The sequence below is a fragment of the Bombus pyrosoma genome, linkage group LG12 (genome assembly GCF_014825855.1).
Source record: "Bombus pyrosoma isolate SC7728 linkage group LG12, ASM1482585v1, whole genome shotgun sequence".
Classification (NCBI taxonomy): Eukaryota; Metazoa; Arthropoda; class Insecta; order Hymenoptera; family Apidae; genus Bombus; species Bombus pyrosoma.
Window position 1 is genome coordinate 3963813 of NC_057781.1, and position 20412 is coordinate 3984224.

General features: G+C 41.1%; 1 protein-coding gene across 1 annotated transcript in view; it reads right to left on the bottom strand.

The window, feature by feature from the left end:
• Positions 1-20412, bottom strand: part of LOC122573583 (LIM/homeobox protein Lhx9) — a 410158-nt gene that overhangs the window by 365720 nt on the left and 24026 nt on the right. Inside the window, exon 2 of the mRNA XM_043740153.1 lies at positions 18643-18695. The gene's annotated coding sequence lies outside the window, so the exon portion shown is untranslated. The remainder of the gene's footprint in view (positions 1-18642; positions 18696-20412) is intronic.

A 20412-nucleotide genomic window follows, 5' to 3' on the forward strand; every position in this document is an offset into this window, starting at 1 on the left:
GGCTCCGATTGTGTACGCTACTGCGCTCACCCCCCGGCCCTTCTAACCCCTAACTAACTATCCTGCTGTAGTTCCGACACAAGAGAGAGGGGGGATGGAAGGGAGAGCCAGCGCCAGTGAAGGGGTGGTGGACGAGGAGAAGGGTGGCACAGGAGGAGGAAATCTATTGCCGGAAGTGAGTATATTCAGCGGCGGTCTGCGGTGCGTGTATGGAAATTCGAGACCGCCTTCCACGGAAGGGTCCTTCCAAAAAGCCAAAGGGAATCCGCACGCGACGACAATTTCACGATGGAGGAAGGGTAATTCGAAAGAAGAGAAAAAGAAGGATGGCGAAGTCGTTGCTGGCTCTGCGATTTCGACTGGAACGCGAACGCTTGTCTTCGACTACGGTTTGATTAACGATTGATTTGCGGCGGGATCGGTGAATGGTCGGTGATCTGCTGGGAGAAAGATGGCTTGATGGGAAGTGTGTAGGGACGGGATGATGTGACGATGAGGGATATGGTTTCTGGTGGGTTGAGCCGACTGACGATTTGTCGTTGAAGAAAACGCTGGTGTGGTTAGCTAGCGAGATAGTAAGGTTGATCTACCCGGAACGATATGTAGATCGATATCTTGCGAAGCTATTTAATTTCAGAGAACGTTACCAAATAACGTGACACACGTATTTATGGAGCCATAAATATTGAATATTTAACAACTTATTAAGTGCTTAAGACAGTTGAGAAGTTCATACTGTGCGTTAAATTTTGTATTAAATATATCTTTGCAATAAGTATTTTTTAATTGTATACATTTTTAGATTTGTTTCAAATTTTACCAATATAATCAGTCAGTTGTTTGTGGTTACTACAAAGGGCGATCGAAAGCCGAATAACGAAACTTCCATCGCGATTTCGATCCTACTTGAACTTTGGATCGATGCTCGATCGAAATTATCGAGGTCGAATCGAAGATCCGGCTAGTCGACGCGTGCGAAAAACACGTCGCGCAAGTCTCACAACGTGGCCCCTTCCACGATGATCGCGAACAGCCATAGCGTTCGTACGAGGCAATTCCAATCAGGAATTAAGTCTCGGCCTATCGGAGATTGCGATGCGGATAGTATTCTCTCTTCATATAGAGTGTCCTGGTAATCGTAACACAATCGACAAAGGGGTGATTCTGCGTGGAAAAGTAAATCGAAAGTATGGAGTAATATTTTTTCATGCACGCCTTCGTTGCATATGTGAACTTGCATGATTAATTACAGAATTATCACTATATCATTATCAATATATAATTAACAACCGGGTATAAGTATCAAGAGGTTATTCTACATGCGAAAATACGTCGGAAGCATAGAATAAGTTTTCAAGAAAAAATGTTACTCTCCACTTCCCACTCATTTTCACGCCCTCTTACAGTCACCGATTGTATTATGACCAATGGAACACCCTGTATATATTTCCTTCCTTTACCTATCTGAATACACTTCGTCTTGCTTCGAACGTTTCTCTGTTCGCTGCAACGCGTATGTTGCTGGATAGAAACGTGAAGGTGTAGGTGAGGTTGCAGGGGGAGGGAGGGGAACGTTGGAGGTGGTGGGACGCCGTTGTCTGATTCATATAATGAAATGTCTGTGAGATGATGAGCTTCGAGTTCGGTAAGTATAGCGTTGAGTCGTGGCCCGTGACCTCTGTCGAGCCACAGGGGATGAGAAGGGGAGGAAAGATCGAGGGGAGAACGCGGCGATGATGATGAGGAAGAGCCGAATACTGGAGTCGCGTGCGAGATGCATCTCGCCGGACTTGAACTTGTGTGTTTACCCGCTGATACGCGGAATTGCGCGCCAACACACACGTTCAACCCTACCGAGATGCGCACACTAGGGGAAGTTGCCTTAGGATGTGACAGATAGCGGCTGGTGCGATCCGTCGTCGATGTTGTTCGATGCGTGAATTGTTTCGAACGGAGGATGAGAACGAGCGGATGATAGTAGTCGTGAGATACTATTGAACGATTATCGCGAGCTGTTGGAGGTGACATAAATTGAAATAGATAAATGACAAATAATATATCCATGGAGCGAGTTACAGAAGTATTTGGATGCTTATTATAGAAATATTTTACGAACGTATCGTATATGTTGTGGAAAATTTTTTGATATTTCATTAGTATCGATGGTATTGTTATTGTGCTGATGAAATTTTTAAATATATTCATAAAAAATTTCTGTAAACGTACGAACGCAATGTGCATAATATATTGGTGTTTTTCATCGATATTCATTATTCGAAAAATGACTGGAATCGAAAGCTTGAAGCAGAACCGAAGGCACATATAAATCATTATAAAATATTATGGTAGAAGGTACTGCGAACCTATACAAAATTCTCAAATATCTGAATATTCCCGGGATTTTTTTTCATTTCCTTAAAATCACATCTTTTATTAAATACTGAATTAATGTCCCTTCTTTGAGGAAAATCTCTAGTAAGAATTATGTAGCTTCTCGTATCTCGGGTCTATAAATCACAAGTACAATTTACAGCGTGATTTATCCACGTTTCGCCTCGTCTTTCGAAGGCCAACTTTTTGCTCAATTTTCCGCCAACATCTTTAGTCAAATCCTTAACCCGTCATCTTTGCTTTTCTATACAAATCACGCGATCGATCCTCGCACGAAAATGTAACCTCGAAGTCGCGATCGGTTTAATATGCGCCTAATTAAACGCACCGCGCGATGCCCGCCGATAATCGACTTAATTAATCGTTTCCCGCGGGTAAGCACACTTCGCGCACCAACTCTCGAAAGAATTCCCGGATCCCTGGGAGCATAATTGAAGCTCATTCCTCAACGATGTTATTTGCATAGCTGCGCACGATCGTAAATAAGAAAACATCGAAAGGAAACGATGATAACCGAAAGTGGGGAACGATCCGAAAGGGTCGAAGGTCGCTCTTCCCTCTTTCATCGACGATCTTCGATCTTTCGTTCGCGATATTCCAGACGAAGTTTCTCGTCTCTCGCTTGGCAATACTCGGCAATTACGTATCGCGATGTTAATACAAATAATTATTCGTTGTCGCTCTGAGCGAACAGAGATATTATCGTGATTTATAAGGCCGCGTTCCAAGCGGAACCATCGTGGCTTTCTCGACGATTCAACGACTCGATCCACGCTCGAATCGTAAGACATTTAATGGACGCGCGAATCCTGCCACCATGACGCTCTTACTTACTTCTTCGCGAATTACTCTGCTGGTCGTAGTACGAACACAGTTGTAAGTGCTTCTAACGCACTCTCATCACATCGAATAAACACCGCGGTCAATGAATTTACGTTTCCTTCTTGGTCGAACGCTAATTGATGCATCCAGCTGCCTTGGCTAAACGTTTCAATCCGCTAATGCGGATAGAGGAACAGGATATAGGTAATATAGATTAGCAAATGAGAGGAGTAGTTGTTCGATCTGTATACCAACACTCTCACTCATGGCTGTCTGTGTATTTGGACTTTTTCCATACTCTATTGGCTCTCGTAATCTTATCGACTTGTTAATTCATCGGCTGTAATTTATGGACTGGCTGTAATATACGCTAGCAATAAATCGACGATTTAAGCGTAACGAAGTTTCCGAATATGAATTTAGTTCTTGATTAGAGGCTAATTGGAAACGAATATAAACTCCGATCAGACTAGAATTAAAACCCATTCACTCTCCGATAATTATAACCGTTTACATCTCGAAACTCGTCCAAACTTTCCTGCCTTCGTGCTGATTTAGCCCTTTCGCAGACTAATCGAATCTCGCAATTCTACATTCGATTAACAATTTTGCCACTGCTTTCGATCGTACAAATTTCAACGCCCGTATCCTCGTGCAGGAAATAAAAAAAAAGGACGAAAGAAATATTCATTGTGACTAATACCAGGAAGAATCCATTGATCTACGTACGAAGAACAGATCGATCGAGCGATCTCGCCGATTATTTGTCGGCGGCACACTTAGGATCGTGGAATATTAACGAATTTCACGGACACCGAGGCCCCGACCGGCGAAAGTAAATATGGAATTAAGAATTCATGAGAAATCCGTCGGTGGATCGGTCGATTATGGCCGTGCAAACATTTGTATGTCTCAGTGTGAACGTACGCGAACCCGCACGATGTATCTGGGTTAATGTATATTGGACTCACCTGTGTGTATACGCATGTTTGCCTGTGTGTACGCGTGCACACGACCATACGATAGAGGATAGGCTAGATGCACGTGTAATCAGTGCTAATGCGTCCCTAATGGTGACTAAATACCAAATCATAGTTTGATGTGCTCCCATCAACGGCGGTCCATCAACGGAGTGTTACACTGGCAAACAAAATCAAACCGGATCGACGCGTGCGGTTGTAAAAACGGCACGCGGCTCCCCGATGCACGCTGGATTATGGAGTAAAATTTGTACGTTCACGGTAAGGCAAATTGCATGTTTACATATAAAAAAAAAAAAAAAAAAGAAAAGAAAAAGAAGTAAAGTGGCTATTCGTTTGCTCTTACTTTCGGATTTTACGATTTGTTTAGTCGGCAATTATAGCGTGCTGTTTTATTTCACGTAGATTCGCTATTACGTATTTTCATACTAGTTATCCGCTACTGATTTCCTCCGATGTATATTTACTTTTTAAATTCGAAGTCTGAAACTTGGAAATCCAATTAGCCTTTGCATACATTATAATATGTGTATCGCTATTATAAAAAATCGACAATTTTTATAGCGGCCGTTTTAACGAATAAACCGCTCGAGATATTTTCAAACATTAATCGACATACACAAACATCGTCGAACATCGAAACACGTTTAATACTGCAGATTCGCTGATTACAGTCGAAAAGGATTATCCAGGAAATTTCTAGCAGGTGGAAACTTATCCACAAATTCTTCGCGTTTAAAGCGGAAAGTCCGAGGTCAGCTGTATCGAGCGGTATTTTCGCGTCGTTTAAGAGTCTGGTTTTAATTGAATCGGCTGCGTGTAACACGGGGAACGGGAGGCGATTAAACGGGAACTTAGGCTAAGCTTAATCATTTCTTTTTTCTTTTCCTATCGTCTTTTTCTCGCGCCGTATTCTCTCCGGTTCCCACCGAAAAACGGCGTATCCAGGAGCGTTGTTATTAAACGGAAGGCCATCGGGTCGCCATCCCGCGAGACGTATCGTTCCAATACCGCGTTAACGAGTTCTAATGGGAGTTGGGAACGATAATCGTCGCCGCGGAGCGAGTCAAAGTTTTCTTTCTAATTAAGAAACAAATAACCAGAGTTCACGGTTGGCCCGCTTTCGGGGCGGCTTCGTTAATAAACGCGGCCCCGGTTATTAAACCAGAAAATTAACGTCTGCCTCGTACACGGAGAAATAGAAAGGCGGATATAAAGAAGGGGAACGACAACGAGCAAATGCAGAGAGAGAGAGAGAGAGAGGGTGGGAAAGAAGGTCTTGGTGCCACAAAGGAGAAAGGACGATGACGTCATTGACCGATTCGACCATTCATAAGACGGATCCACTATTCTTACGAAATCATCGTGTTTCCATCATGGAAGTTCGTGGACCGTTCGCGTTTCTGTTGTGAACGTCGTCTGCGTTGAAAGATAGAAGCGGGTAGAAATTGGAATTTGGAAATTCTTGCAATTGAAATACAAGGGTAGCGCTGTTCTTGAAGCGATATTGCAGTCGTAGACAAATTCTAACGCGAATACTGATAAAGAACTGGAATTGGGTAAGAAATAAATTATTCAAAATGTTTGGCACATAAAAGAAAGATGTTAGAAAATGGCTAGTTCTTGCGTAGGATTATGATAACGATAGGACATCGTTCTGTAGGTTTCAAGGAATTATTCCAAAATAGCAAAATTTTCTACTGGCGATATGATGAGAAAGTTGTTAAAAAAGCAGTTCAACTATGAAGCGAACAGAGCGAAAAATTGATAATCGTTAAATTGGTAACTCGAATCGGTGACTTCGAATGATCATAACTTTCTTATCGTAGGATGGATGCGTTTGTAGAAAGGAAAATGTGCACGAAGAATAATTGACAAAAATGTTTTCTAACGTCCCTAGAAAGCGATAATTATGATAACAAGTGCATTTATTGGGAAAAAAAATATATTCGTAATTCTGCCATGACTGACCTCGTAAAGCAAAAGGTAACGTATTGGATGTAAAAATTATTATAACAACTTTTCGTTGTTACATTATAACAATTTCTCTTTATTTTCTTTATTTCGACAGTTTAAAGTCGGATCAACGCCGAAGACTAAAATACATGAGATCTATAGGAACGATCGGTTTGACGTATTTTACAAAGTTTTATAATATTGATATTAGTTAATATTTAACGCAGTAAAGCTTTAGAATTGAAGAAGGGAGAAGTATATAAAATATCCGGCTCAATTTATCAAAACGACACAAACCTGAAAACTGTAGAGTATTTCAGTCGTTCGAAACTGTACAAATGGCTTACTGTGCACTTCTCTCTGCTTCGAATAAGACTTAAAGCAAAAGAAAGAACCAAAAACTAAAGTGGAACTGAAGTGGAATTGTCTTATCAAAGTTATAAACGTTTCATATTGCCGGTGAAAAACTGTGTTTCTACGTAAAACCACGTTTCCTTCGTTTACGGAATTATGGTTGCATCACATGAATTTTGATCACCAAATATTGAATTAATAAATTTGATGCGCATGTGGTTGACAACTCTATATTTTCAACATGACTTATGTTTCAACGTATTTAATATATGATTTAACTTATGATCTTAAACTGTTTGAATTTTATGATATCGCCTGTTTAATTTGCTTTATCTCAATATACATTTAATACTCGTTTAAATATTCTCGGTGTGCGAAACGAATGACCGAACAACCGGATGGCAGAAGCGAGTTTCGCGCTCGGTGCACGCATTTGCGTACGGGATGAGCTCGTGGTCGACCTTGCATATCGATCGAACGCGACCGTAAGACGTATCGATGCATTCGCGGTCCAGGAGTACCGACTGGAATAAATTCGTTGACGGGAATTTGGGTGCGGCCTGACGGCGGTTGACGAAATGACATCTCGTCCACGATAATTGGAAAACCCGTCGGAGACGTATCGACTGTACGACTCGAATCAAATCTTCCTATCTGAATATCAATTATTCGCGACAAGCTTCATACTCGTTACTGATGTCGTGTATTTTTAACCGTACAATTTGCGACACGATACTTACGTCGTTGGTTAGCCTTTCGTAGGTGACTTTTTATCGTAGAATGTGTTTGCCGGAGTTGATAGGGAACAGCTAGCTTTTGTCAATCTTATTGTTCATTTCACAAGCTTCTTTATTAAGTTCGGGTAAAAGACAGAAAAAGTCCATGCGTTAAACAGTGTGGCAAATATTTGGACAAATTGTCCGATTTGCACGCGGTATCTCGAAGATTCGCAACTAATTCGTCGAATAAAACAGAAAGTAAAGGACACGAAGTTTTCAGGGACAAACACGTGTCTCGACCAAGTAAAACGCGAGCCACGAAATATTTAATCAAGTTTTAAATCGCGAAAGCGATGTCTTCGAAAGTATTTCATTAAGTCGGGACGGAAACGCGTTCCAACGACGCCGAACGATTCCCTCCTCTGTTTTTCTTCCTCTCTTTCTATCGCCCTGTTCCTCTTCTGTACGCCGACACAAAGCCGGGCAAATATGTAACGAGCAATGAAAGGACAAACTGTCAAGTTCTCGTTTGTTGGTTTAATTGGCTGATTGAGAACTGACGCAGCCTAATAACGCGGCATTACAGCCGTGGAATGACGAAGCGATTCAGCGTAGTATTAGGTATATCATAGCCGTTTATATAGAGGCGAAGGATATCGTTCGTGTTGTATCTGTCCGGCTGGATCGGAACTAATTCGATTTCAAAGAGATCGTCGAACCACGTGCTCCGAAGCACAGCCAGCTGCCTGACAATGGAAAAGTGAGTTGTGGGCGACAGTAAGCGTACCACTCTCGTCGCCCCGTAGTCTAACCATTGATCCTCGTTGTGATTCAACCGTTTCAAATGTCACGTTGAAACAGATTTTCATTCGCCTCGAATAACGCTGATAAGATTCTCTAAGTAAATAAGATAGTTTAAGATGGTCACGGGCAGAGTTTCTGTCTTGCGTTACTGTCAAATGCTCGTTAGGGTAATGAAAGGAGCAATTTGTTTATGTTAGACAAGGCAATGGGGAGTTATGACTGTGTTTCACAAGTGGCGATCAATCACGGTACAATAATGACTTTAAGATCTGATTCTAAAGTATTTAGCTGGGTAAAGTCATAGAAATTTTTACACGTAGGAAACGTTCCTTTCTAGTCGAATATATACATATATATTAAGTTGTCCGAAAAGTTTCTTTCGTTTCATGAGGAAATAATAAACGCACAACGTTTTTTGTTTTATATTATTTTGTCATAAATGAAAATAAATCCAGTCATATAACCTTCACTCTGCGAAAACAATCCTGCCCACAGGTGACCATAAATAATATTCCAATTCTAAACAAAGATACAGTCAGATATGTGGGCATGATTCTGGACAGAAGAATGACATGGAAACGACACATCTTAGATAAATCCAAACAACTTAGATCAAAATTTAAAAAATTCTGGCTCACTGGCAGACGCTCCAACTTAAGCGTGCAGAGTAAAATAATGCCATAAAAAGCCATATTAAAACCTGTTTGAACGTATAGGATCCAACTATGGGGAACAGCGAGTAATTCCAACATAGAAATTCTCGGACGATTCCAATCAAAAACTCTAAGATCCTTAATAGATGCACCTTGGTATGTTACTAACGAAACAATACATCGTGACCTTAAGATACCTATAGTTAAAGAAGAAATATTCAAATTCAGTAATAGATATAACATAAGAATTAACAACCACCAAAACCCACTCAATTACGTGACACGACGGATCAGATCCGCAGGCTAAAAAGACATTACCCTCTAGATTTAAACATTAGATTCAACCAGAATCAAACATATGATAAACACTTATTATTCAAGTTACAGTACCACGCCAAAATAATTTATTTATAATTCTCAATGAGAATTGATTGTAAAATTCTTCCAAATAAAAAAAAAATATTTTGTCGAATTACGTACGGTCCATTTTGTTCTGTTGAAATAAACATCGCGACATTTCACAGACTTGGTTTCACGTTTGTTTGAAGATGTACTGCTGTAAAAAACACGTTTGCGAAAGAAAGACACTTTTCGGACAACCTAATATATGTGATAGTTTATGGTAGTCGATCGATTCAAAGTCCAATGTAGGTTCTCAGAAATAAAAAAACTATTACGAGTGTTGAAGTTTATCTCGAAATAGAGAGAGAAAATGTATGGATGAATGTATAATAGAAATATATTTAAGTAAGTATAAGAATAAGTAGAATGTATGCTAGTCCAGATCCGTACGCTGGCAGCGTCATTTTACAATAGAGCTTCGAAGCCATGGGTCTATGGGTATTTATATAATCAGGAAAACTGGCCCGCTTCACCATCTGTGCATGGCATGTTCCTAGAAAAGGCTATGAGGCTGAGAGGCCCTTCAAATTGATTTAGAGCTAAACAATACTCGATGGTTTCGAGGACTAAGAAAACTGAACACCAGAGAAGATGTAGAGTCTTGCTGGAAGTGAGAATAACTTCAACAACGAGGAATTGTACTAAACTATCTATATTTTTATTTTTTTATTGTTATTTAATTTGTACTTTACAATTTGCCCAGCTGGACATTTGGTAAATTTTTCTAACTTAAGTACTAAAAAACATGTGAATGGCTACCCCCCAGCGGGATACCATCTTCCAGTTTGACTATTTTATTTCTTTAGTGAGGTCAGTGGGGTGTTTTCTTTTTAGTCTTCTTTCTATGAGAGTTTTGCTCGCTTCAGCAGCTAGCTGGTTTGGATGTGTTGAAACTATCTATATGTATGGTAAGTTATATACGAAAATCAGATACATACGTATGTCAGTGGGATCAATATAAACGCACTAAAATTTGACCAAAAGCAATTCTTTCAGGATTCCGAAGGATACAAAGGAAACTTTCTCTTGTAAAATACTCCGAGTAAAATCTTAGACAAAAGGTCGTGTGTATAGAATTTCGAGGGTTTAACAATCCTTGAGGCGGTTCTTTCGACGGCTGCCCGATATTTAAACGCGTCCCACGGTTGCACAAAAGAAGACAAGCGTTAGAATCGTTTATGGTGCTGGAGTTAGGATAAGGCACGTTCTTTCTAATTACGTCGGATGTGATAATTACGAGGACGCAACGAGCACTTGTCACACAGTAACGAGTTTTCTTTCATCTGCATATCCTGGCCGCCTCGTCCTCCTTCATCTTGCCATGTCTGCAGGAGACGTAAGCAGTTTACGTGGCCTGCCCGATGCGCGTTGGTTGTTCTCTAAATTAATACTCGTCGTCTTATTAAAACTACTCGCGAAACTTTCCTAACCACGATAAATTCTCTGTCGCGGTTATATTTTACGAATTTTCGTTAAATCCGAAATCGATGAGTGAACCGTGTAAAATGCTAACCCGGCAATTTTTTTTTGTTTAATAATACAGTTATTTATATCAGTTGTTTTTAATAACTCTATGAAATGAAACGAAATGAGATATTTAATACGGAAATTGGACAGAACGAAGATACGTTCCAATATCCCTTCAGTTCAGTTTCGACGGCGCTAGATTAAACGATCAAAACGAATGCAATTATTCAGAACCACGAGCTGCACAACTCGTAAAGCGACTTTTCACGGGCCGTAAGAATCGCCAAAAGAGACACGTTGTCGCTCAACAGCGTTGAAACGGCTCACGAGCGGCGGACGAATAAACCGATCGTAAACCGCACTCGATTCGAGTTTGTCGGTACATAATGCGAGCACTTCCGTGCTGTATGGCCGTGTACGTTGGCTACCTCTCGAACGAGGCCCGAACGTCACTGAGAAGACGACGAAGGAACGAAGGACGAGGTGAATCGGGGATGAAGAAAAAAAAGGGGAATAAATGGAAGTACGAGCCGACCCTTTTTACGAGCACCAGCTACGGGTCACGTGCGTGTGTAAGTAAATATACGCTTTGGCGATACAATGCATACCTTGTTAACGTGCCACGCGCAAAGTATATCGCGCGACATCTACAGAGGCGAGCTTCCGCAAGGCAGCAGCGAAACCACAGACAGGACCAGCCACCCTAACTCGCCATCCACCGAGACTTTAATGTCCCTATGCGCACTTTTTTATTAGCAACGCCACGCTATGAATAAAACTCGCCGGAAGAACCGGCGAACGTTGAAGAGACGACAACCGGTTGTCAGCGGCGTCCTCTTCGCGAAGGGTGACTCTGGCACAAGAAAGTAACGGAGGAAAGACACTTGAACCATTTTCCTTTATCTGCTTCTTTTAAGGTTGCTTCTTTTCCTCCCCTCTCTCTTCTTTTTTTTATTTTTCTTTCTGTCTTTGGTGGTTTTATGAATAAGTTTCTCGGCTTACGCGTTGTTTAATTCTATCTGTGCAGGCGATGTTTTGCTTTGGTTGTCACAATGAATTTAGAAATATTAACATACCGGTACTTGATAATGAACATATAAGTGTTCACAGACATATCGGTTTATGCCACTATTAAAGCATAAGTGTTGTTATAACATGGCATGTTCAGTGTGTTACACCTGAGAAAAGAACGTCTGCGTCGTACAAGCCTAAACCAGCAGCCATTCACGAACAATTACCTGAATACCGGAATCATCGACGAATTTTCTGAGCGATATCGTATCGTCGAGCGGCTTTCAACGGCGTCCGGTAGCGTCGGAGGCTGGACAAAAAGACGCTAACTCGACAAATTACTTTCACCTCGGTCCCGGCAGGCAAGATCGATGAACCAGCCGCGCGCTCGAATATTATCCAGTCATTTAGTCCTCGTAAAATTATCGAAGATAATATCTTCATTAACCGGAGGCTCGCGCGATTCCACGAAAACCGATCTCGTTCAGCCGTGTTCGCATTTGGGCGTCAAGTTTTTACCATCTCGGTCATCCGCGGCCCTACGTCTTCCCGCTTCTTCGCTCTTTTTCGTCCACCGTTCGCGTTTGTCACGCGCTCCTTCCTTTTCTCTTCACCGTAGCCGCCTCACGACGGGCGTCGTAGTCCCGCGGCGCGTATTCGAGCGGCGGCAGCTCGTTTACTAATTATTAATAAACTAATTGCGGCTTCCGTGGAGGCACGCCTCTCTCACGTAAATCAAGACATGCCGTCGCGATGAACGACCAACACAGGCAGTCCGGGGAGAGGGTGAAAAAGGGGTGGGGGAGCTTTAAGGTTTACTCTCGCTCACTCATTACGTGTCACGTGTGAAATATTTCTGCACGCGTGAAATAGAAAGAGAGTGAGACGCGCTTGTCCCGTGTAAGAACTCGTAACAACGTAATTTCAAGGATTCACAAATCCTGAATAATTTTACGAGCATCACCATCGAGCGGACGCCGGCGCGCGTGTAAATTGCGATTCGTAACGAGCCCCGCGCCGAGAAATTAATGGCCACCGGGTCGGATAACGTTACGCCGAATACCCTCGATCGTTCTGATTCCTGCGGTTAACGGAGCCCGGGGGAAGCTGTCGGATTTCGCGATGAAAGCGATTTCACTATTTTCGAATGTGCTTAATTTAGTTTTCTTCACACTTTTTTCTTTCTTTCGGTTAACGGCGTAGAGATTGAAGGGACTCTTGTAACAAGGAGATAGCTCTATTTGTCAGTAGTTTGAGTAAAAACGAAATTAAAAATCAAATAGTTTTTCGAATGGGATGTAAATTCATAGACAACTAATATTCGTAGTAATAAATCGTCGCGCGCTTTTCACTGTGAAACCTATACCTTTCTTTCTTTTCAGATAAATACAATCAAACTATCGTAACTGTTGCTTTATTGCTGATATATTTTGCAAAAATGAAATGTTACGTCTAGTATAATTCAATGTTATATGGCGACCCTCATGGCAAGGTACTTATACAAAATTCGCAGGATAGTCGATCTGTTAAAGATGAACACACGTCGTCGTTTTAAAACGGAACAAGTAAAACGAACCAGCAACCTAATCGTCCAAGCGAAGACGATGGCCTAATCGTCGAACTATCCCACAGGCGAATAGTTTTAGCGTCATAATTTAGAAATTAAATCGAACGCGAGTAAGGAAAATCTCTGGCTGGTCCAAGCATCGGTCGTCGTGTCGGTGTGTTGGTTCGCTCGTTACACGGTACGTACCGTAAAGTCAATAATTTCTACAATCTTTCCCCTCGACGATAACTTACGAACATAAACGAGCGGTCATAATAAGCCACGCCAGGCTGTGATTTATTGCTCGACCAATAGGTATTGGGTGTATATCTACCTACGTGTCTAAACGGCCATGCAATTACAGTTATATCAGATGGAGACTGGTTTCCACTCCCTAAAACGCCATCCATCTTAAAACACGCCGTTTACTTTATTACCTGCGTCCCCGATACACATATACATTGGTGATCAAAAATTTGGAATCACTTTCCCCGCTTACACCTATAATCTTCTGCTAATTTTCTTAGCGTTTGGAAATTAACGTCGTGCGTATCGATAGATTGCTGGTATTTATGCAAATTCACGTGTGTATAAATGCAAATAAAGGTAATCTACGCAGAGATGTGCTTTAGTTACCATTACAGTAAGTATCCTTGGTGTATGATATATTTCATGCATTTATGTACCTTAAGTTTCTCATAAATGTATAAAAAGATCCAGTGTAGTAATTTAGTCCGGTATCCTACGTGTCAATAATAATTACTTTTCAGTCGGATAAATTGTCGAGGAAAGAGCTGTAAGCTGTAGTTATTTTAAATTCCTGGTTTCTACGAAGCGAATAACAATTTCAAACTTTTAGATAACAACGTACGTGTGTAACATATCTGTAATAATTGCAAATCGATGGGAAAGCATACCGATCGATCTTGATACGGATAATAACTTACTTTACCTCGACAAATTTTAGGGGAAAGCATTCGTTAAGCTATTGGGTTACTAAAATCCGCAATCACCTAGTTGCCAACGCAACAGAAGGATTCGCAGCTGAATTGTTTGCTGAACTTTTGAATTCTATAGAACATCCAGAGGTTTCAAACTTTCAGCGAATAATGTACGGCATATAATATTATCCATAATAATTTCGAATCGATGGAAAAACAAACCGGTGTACGCAGGCCGGTTGTTACTTTGCTTAAACCGAGGACTTCGTCCAATTTCTATGGTAATGTCTGCCCGAGCCACGTGGACAAACATTACGCGTATCGCTTGTCGAACGTGAAAAGAATAGAACAATCGGGGAAATGATTGGAAAAAATCATCGCTACGTTGTCCCAGGAAGATAACGACGAAAACGGTTCGTCTCGTTCGAACGTTTGACAGGTATTCGTTTTATATGGTAGCACGTGCGACGTCGCGTCGGTGGTAGTATCGTAGTGCGCGATATTAGATCGTATATCGCCTCTAAATATGTAACAGCGCCCGTAGAACGTAAAAAAATACGATTCTACCGGCAGGAAGAAGATCAGCGTGAACCAACAGCTTTATTCTTTTTTTCTTTCTTTCTTCTCTTTTTTTTTTTTTTTTTTACGAATAACGTGTCCCTTTCATGAGAAATATTTTTCACACACAGACCAGGCGAGGTGGGGAAATAGGGCGGGAACAGAAAGGCGGATAATTTGCAGTTGGAAGACTTAATCGAAATTTCTTGAATTATATCAAGCGAAAATTGGTTAGCGTAACACGGCGTATAATAAACCATTATTACTTGGTGCACGCTTTACCTACACGATGAACGTGTTCCCGTCTAATTGGCGGCGAGCAGGATAATTTTTACCAGAGACGAAATTCAATATATTCGACGCGTAACCGCTCGATCCGATCGAAGAAAGTGCACACTTCGCCGGATATTTACTATCGCGTGCCACCTTATCGCGCGTTATGATCGAATTCAGTGGATGGCTGGTATTTATATTCATGAAGCGTTTTCGAGAATCGTATCGGCCATCCGGCGCCGACCAATGGCCGTAGTTTTTGCCGGTACCAAGGCACGGCAACTTTCGATGCAGTTAATACTTCATGGAACGACGTCTCAGCAACTGTTTAGTTGTCAGATGCGCTTAATTAGCGATATTTGTGAAATTTGATGGTAGTGGAATTTTGAAAATCGTAGAAAGTCAGAGAAGCATTAAATTTGAATTCAATGGAGGAGAGAAGAATAATTCGTTACAGAGATTCGCGTCAAGAGGAATTCAAGCTTTCTGTAAGCTCTGCTTGATCAATCCCATTCATAGAAATTTCACAGATCTGCAACGATGCACTTTTGCACATTTCAATGATGGAAGCTTGTTCTTCACCTTGCATTATGTATTTTTCCATATACACTGCCAGCCATCAGTACTACGACATCTACCGACTACATTTATTGGGAAACCCTAACAAATTTTACTTTGTTTAGTATTCGATATTGTAAGATACATATAATGCGATATTCGTGATAAAATAACTGCGAGAAAATATCAGAAAATATTCACATCGTACTAAATATCAGCAGATGTTCGATCACTTGTAACCAATAATATACATCCTCGCCACTTTAATTTCTTCGAAACATGTGATCAATAGTTTCAGAATCAATCGCTTCCAAGATTCTTTTCTTACACCATAGCTTATTACATCTTCTGAAACACTATATCAAACCATCTTCCATTCTATTCTTCCTCGTGCCTTGCTAAAGTGCAATTATTAAAATCCAGGTATCGATAACAAGGCAAAGCACGATGAAGATAAGTTTCGCGAGAAAGGAACAAGACATCCCCCTCGATCTCAGGGAACGCTGCCCACGTCAGCGTAAAGCCCGAAATCGTTGGAAATTAAATTTTTCCCCGGAGGTGGCCCGACCGCACGGGCCACAAATTCATAAGATTCAATATGCTACGCGAGCGAGCAGGTTGCCAGCAATGGAATGGGGTAGACTCTGCGACGATGTTAGCGGGGTTTGGAAGAGCGGCGGCGGAGACGTAGGAAAGGGGCGGAGGTCGGGGGGTAGAGAGCCACAAACGGGGTACCGTTTTATAGTTTACATCGAATACGTGCCCTTCCTCCGCAGGGCCTCGCGGGACCAGCTACTTTTACACATACCCTTTCCTTTTCCAACCCTCGCAAAAACCATTCCCTTTCCCCTCGCCAACCATCCCCTTACCCCGTCAACCTGTCTCTGCGTCGCTGCATGTTTACCCCCGCGATATATATGAACTAATATCACGTGGCACGTGATGCCAACGCAGCGGCACTCGTGTGCACCACCCGCACACCCCTTCACCTTTCTCTATTGTGAATTTTTGAGCGTCGAAGACGCCTCGTGCGGTTGCCTCCGTGTGGTTATTCTCTGGCTATGTGATTGTCTCCGTGATAAATAGTTGGAGAATACGATAGGAGAAGGAAGCTATCGGGAGATCTGTTTAAACTATTTACTGGATGTATTTAATTATGACGTGATGTTATTTGCGTGCGACTTAAATTGCAACGTGTATAAGTTTCGCGTGGAAGAAAAATTTAAAAATTTAATTTCGACGGTGTAATGTTATTAGATTGTCTGGAAAGTTTCTTTCGTTTCATAAGGTGATAATAGATGAACAACAATTTCTGTTTCATATTATTTTATTGAATTAGGTATGATACATTTGGCTATACTTCTATTGTTACGTTCGCGCATAATTCAATAAACTAATATAAAACAAAAAATATTGTACGTCTGTTATTTCCTTATAAAACGAAAGAAACTTTTCGGACAACCTAATACGTTAATCTCTTATGTTGAACATACACCTAAACTACACTTGATGACAAAAATTATCGACATGCCGTTGTATCTGTTATACCATTTGGGTACGTACTAATTCAATATTTTCAGGTTTATTGAATTTTCTTATTATGTAGCGGTACTTTTATACGTTTACCAAGATTTGGTACTATGAAATAAAGTATGCAGGTTATCAACAAAACGCTCCTATACGCGCCAATAATTTCTCTAGCCACTGTACGTTAATCTCTTAGTATCCACGGTCTTAGTATTTCATATCTTTCGATTTTGATTTATGGATTATGCGCTGGACCAGACATCTGGTATTAATGGAAATACACGCGGAATGTCTTCGTATCTTGTCTGTGTCTGTAAAAGGATTAAACGTACAAAAATAGATGGCTAATGGTGCAAGTTGGCGTTTTCTTTAAATAAAGAAAACCGCTACTCTCCTTGCAGCCCTGGAAATTCACCATCCCATCGTGCATTGCTTACAACCGAAATAATGTCGGTGCACTTTGAAAGTCAGCAAGGGCGAAGGAACAACGATAGAACAGAGTAGGGGAAAGGTAAAAGAATCTCTCTTTCTCTCTCGAGAAAGAGAAGGTAGAATAAGGGTGAAGGAGGATGGAATAGGGGGAGGAGAGTAGAAAGGACGGGGGCGAGAATATTGGTCGACTTGTAATACCGAGAGTGAAGGAGGCAGGGACCCGACGAATATTAAATATATTATTACATTCATTCTCATTTCCCTTTTAGCCCAGGCATACCACCCCTTATAGCAACGTCTTCGAGTTTACCGCGCGCGCAAACAAGCCACGATGTAATTGCATTTGAAAAGATCCACAAGCGGATCGTTGCAACAATGGAAAATTCGTAGATAAATCTTAGGTTTCTGACGAGACGAAGCTCGGCTTGTAAGCGGCGGTTAATACGTTTCGACAGAAAAAGTCTTACAGGGTGGTAGATGAAGCGAGAAACGCTTGAAATATGAATAGGTACGTCTGTTGCAGCCGAGTCGTAAAAGCGAGATTGTTGCTGGTCATATTTTAGACGCTGAATGTTCCGTTTATGGCTCTATGCCGCGAAGCACGTTGTTTGGCGGTCTGTTCAAAATTTAAAACTACTTAGTAGATTCGTAAGAAAAAGGAAACGCTGACGGGATTGAAAATCGCTAAAGAGAGGTAACACAAAAACGACCTAACATTAGAAATTTAAGGTAAGTTGAAGAATGAAAAAAAGACATCATATTACATACAGTGTGTAAAAGCTGTTCGTTTCGAATGTCCAAACATGGTAAGTACTGTACGAATAAAAGCTATAATACAACATTAAAACGGCCATTGGCTCTATCACCATGCAGCAGAGAAGATGAAAACGCAGCGGAAACGACAGCGGCAAGAGAGGTATGACGCGCTCGAGTGGAGCGTGTGTTCGGCGCAAACACATAATCGAGGGTATTAAACGTAATTAACTACCCCTTTAAGCATGCAGCGCAGATACACGGACGAAGAGGGTCCATCGATATATCGATCGATCCGGACTCACGCGAGTACGTAGACGGTAAATGTGTATCGAGGCTCTTTCCATTAGCGTGCCAGCGCCACGGTATCGTCTCTCTTTTACCTTTACCCACCGCAGTACCCTTTGTTTTCTCTCATGGGAAATACATCCTCTCCTTTCTAATTGTTTTGCCTCTTCCTATCGATCTAGACCCCATAGAACGAAGGTTACTCACCGATCTTTGACGAAGCTCTCTAACTCTCCTGCTTCGTAACGCTTCCTCTCCAACTGAAACGAAACAATGGATGGTTTAGAAACGTCTGTTAGAGAAATTATCGATCCTAAGTTATCGGCAGATCAGGTTTGCTAATTTCATTGTATTGCCATGCACGTAAAAGGATTACGGAATCATATGGTTACATAAGAGTGAAATTTCTTCCTACATAGTTTTATTTTTGGGTGTTGAGAATTGTCGATCTTAATCGCCGAAATAAATATATAGAAACGCTTAGATTACGCTTAGAATTGATATTAAAATAGTTTCAGATTTATTTAATATGTGATCTATAAGATATTCGTCGATACACATTTTCACGCGTCTCAGCACTCTCTTTGTTTCACCATCTTCTTTACCGCATTACCAACGGAACAGTTGCATTCATCTGTTTTACGAAACGCTGTGCACGCACATACTCACACTCATATATATGTGTGTCACTACTACACGGCTAATATAGTGTAGCACACAAAATTACACATATCTCAATATTGGGAAAGTAAAAAATTGTATTCTACCCTCCATTTTCAATTGTACTATGTTTACTATGTTTACTGCAGCAAGAAGTACTAGCAACATACTAGCAACTTTTGTACTCAAAGTACGAAAAGAGAAATTTATAAGAAGATGGTAGTTTGAAGAATACGATAACCAAATACATAGTAAATTCGCGAGCAATTTTTGTCGATATTTAGAAACTCTTTGCAATGATCAAGAGGAATCAGAAGGATATGTATTACAGAGAAAGCGTAGATTAGAAAAGTCATAAGTAGCGCCGCTATTTGCATACTCAAATATGGTCACAAGTGTCTTCCGTATCACGACACTCTCGACTGGTACGAGCCTCGTGCATTTTAGAAGCACGCAATCGAAGCAACGCGGTATCGAAGCGCCTTGTTTACGGGCAAGCAATCAGCTTAAGAGGAAAGCGTGCTCGAACGAGGAACCAGTGCCTGAACAAATGTCAGCATGTACAACCGACTAATGTCTAGGAGTGGCGTTATGGTAAACGATTGGTCAGTGCTCCTTCCGTTCTATCTTTCTTATACAGAACTATTATAAGACAGAATATTCGAAGACAAGTAAATAACGAATTTACACTGCAGCGAAATAGTTTCGTGTTGTTAAAATTCGAATCGCTTGAACTCCGACAAGTTGACTAATTTATGAACGAAGCTTAAATGTAGGAAAAGTTACAATTATCGTATGGAGTACGAGTGATAGCCGTTAGCGATGATTTAAGTGGCGTGGAAAAAGGACAAAGCTATCACGTGGCAGATGTTCGTTGCAGAAGAAACGTGGCGTAAATTTCAGCCGTGTACCGTAGAACAGAAATTGTCCATGGAAAATTGGCTGGCCGTATCGAGATTGTTCGACACCCTTAATGAAGTGCTGCGGCGCAAATCAGTCAGTCGACCAACAAGGAGAAAATTTCGCTTATTATCAACGATGTCGTAAACTCGCGACTCGCGAACGTACGATGCATTCCGACCACATTCTCCATGCATTTTTCCAGCTTATAATTGGACACCGTGTATAATCGATAGAAATGAATATTTTCCTTTATTCCAAGAAAATCTCTCGGCTAATTGACACGTGCGTGAAACGTGAAATTGCCAATCAATAACAAGCCGTATTATCGTTAGTGGGAGATTGTCGATAGAAGTTAGGGTTTGTTTCTATGAGCTTCATTTATGGCACGGACCCCTATTTGTCTTATGAATTGTA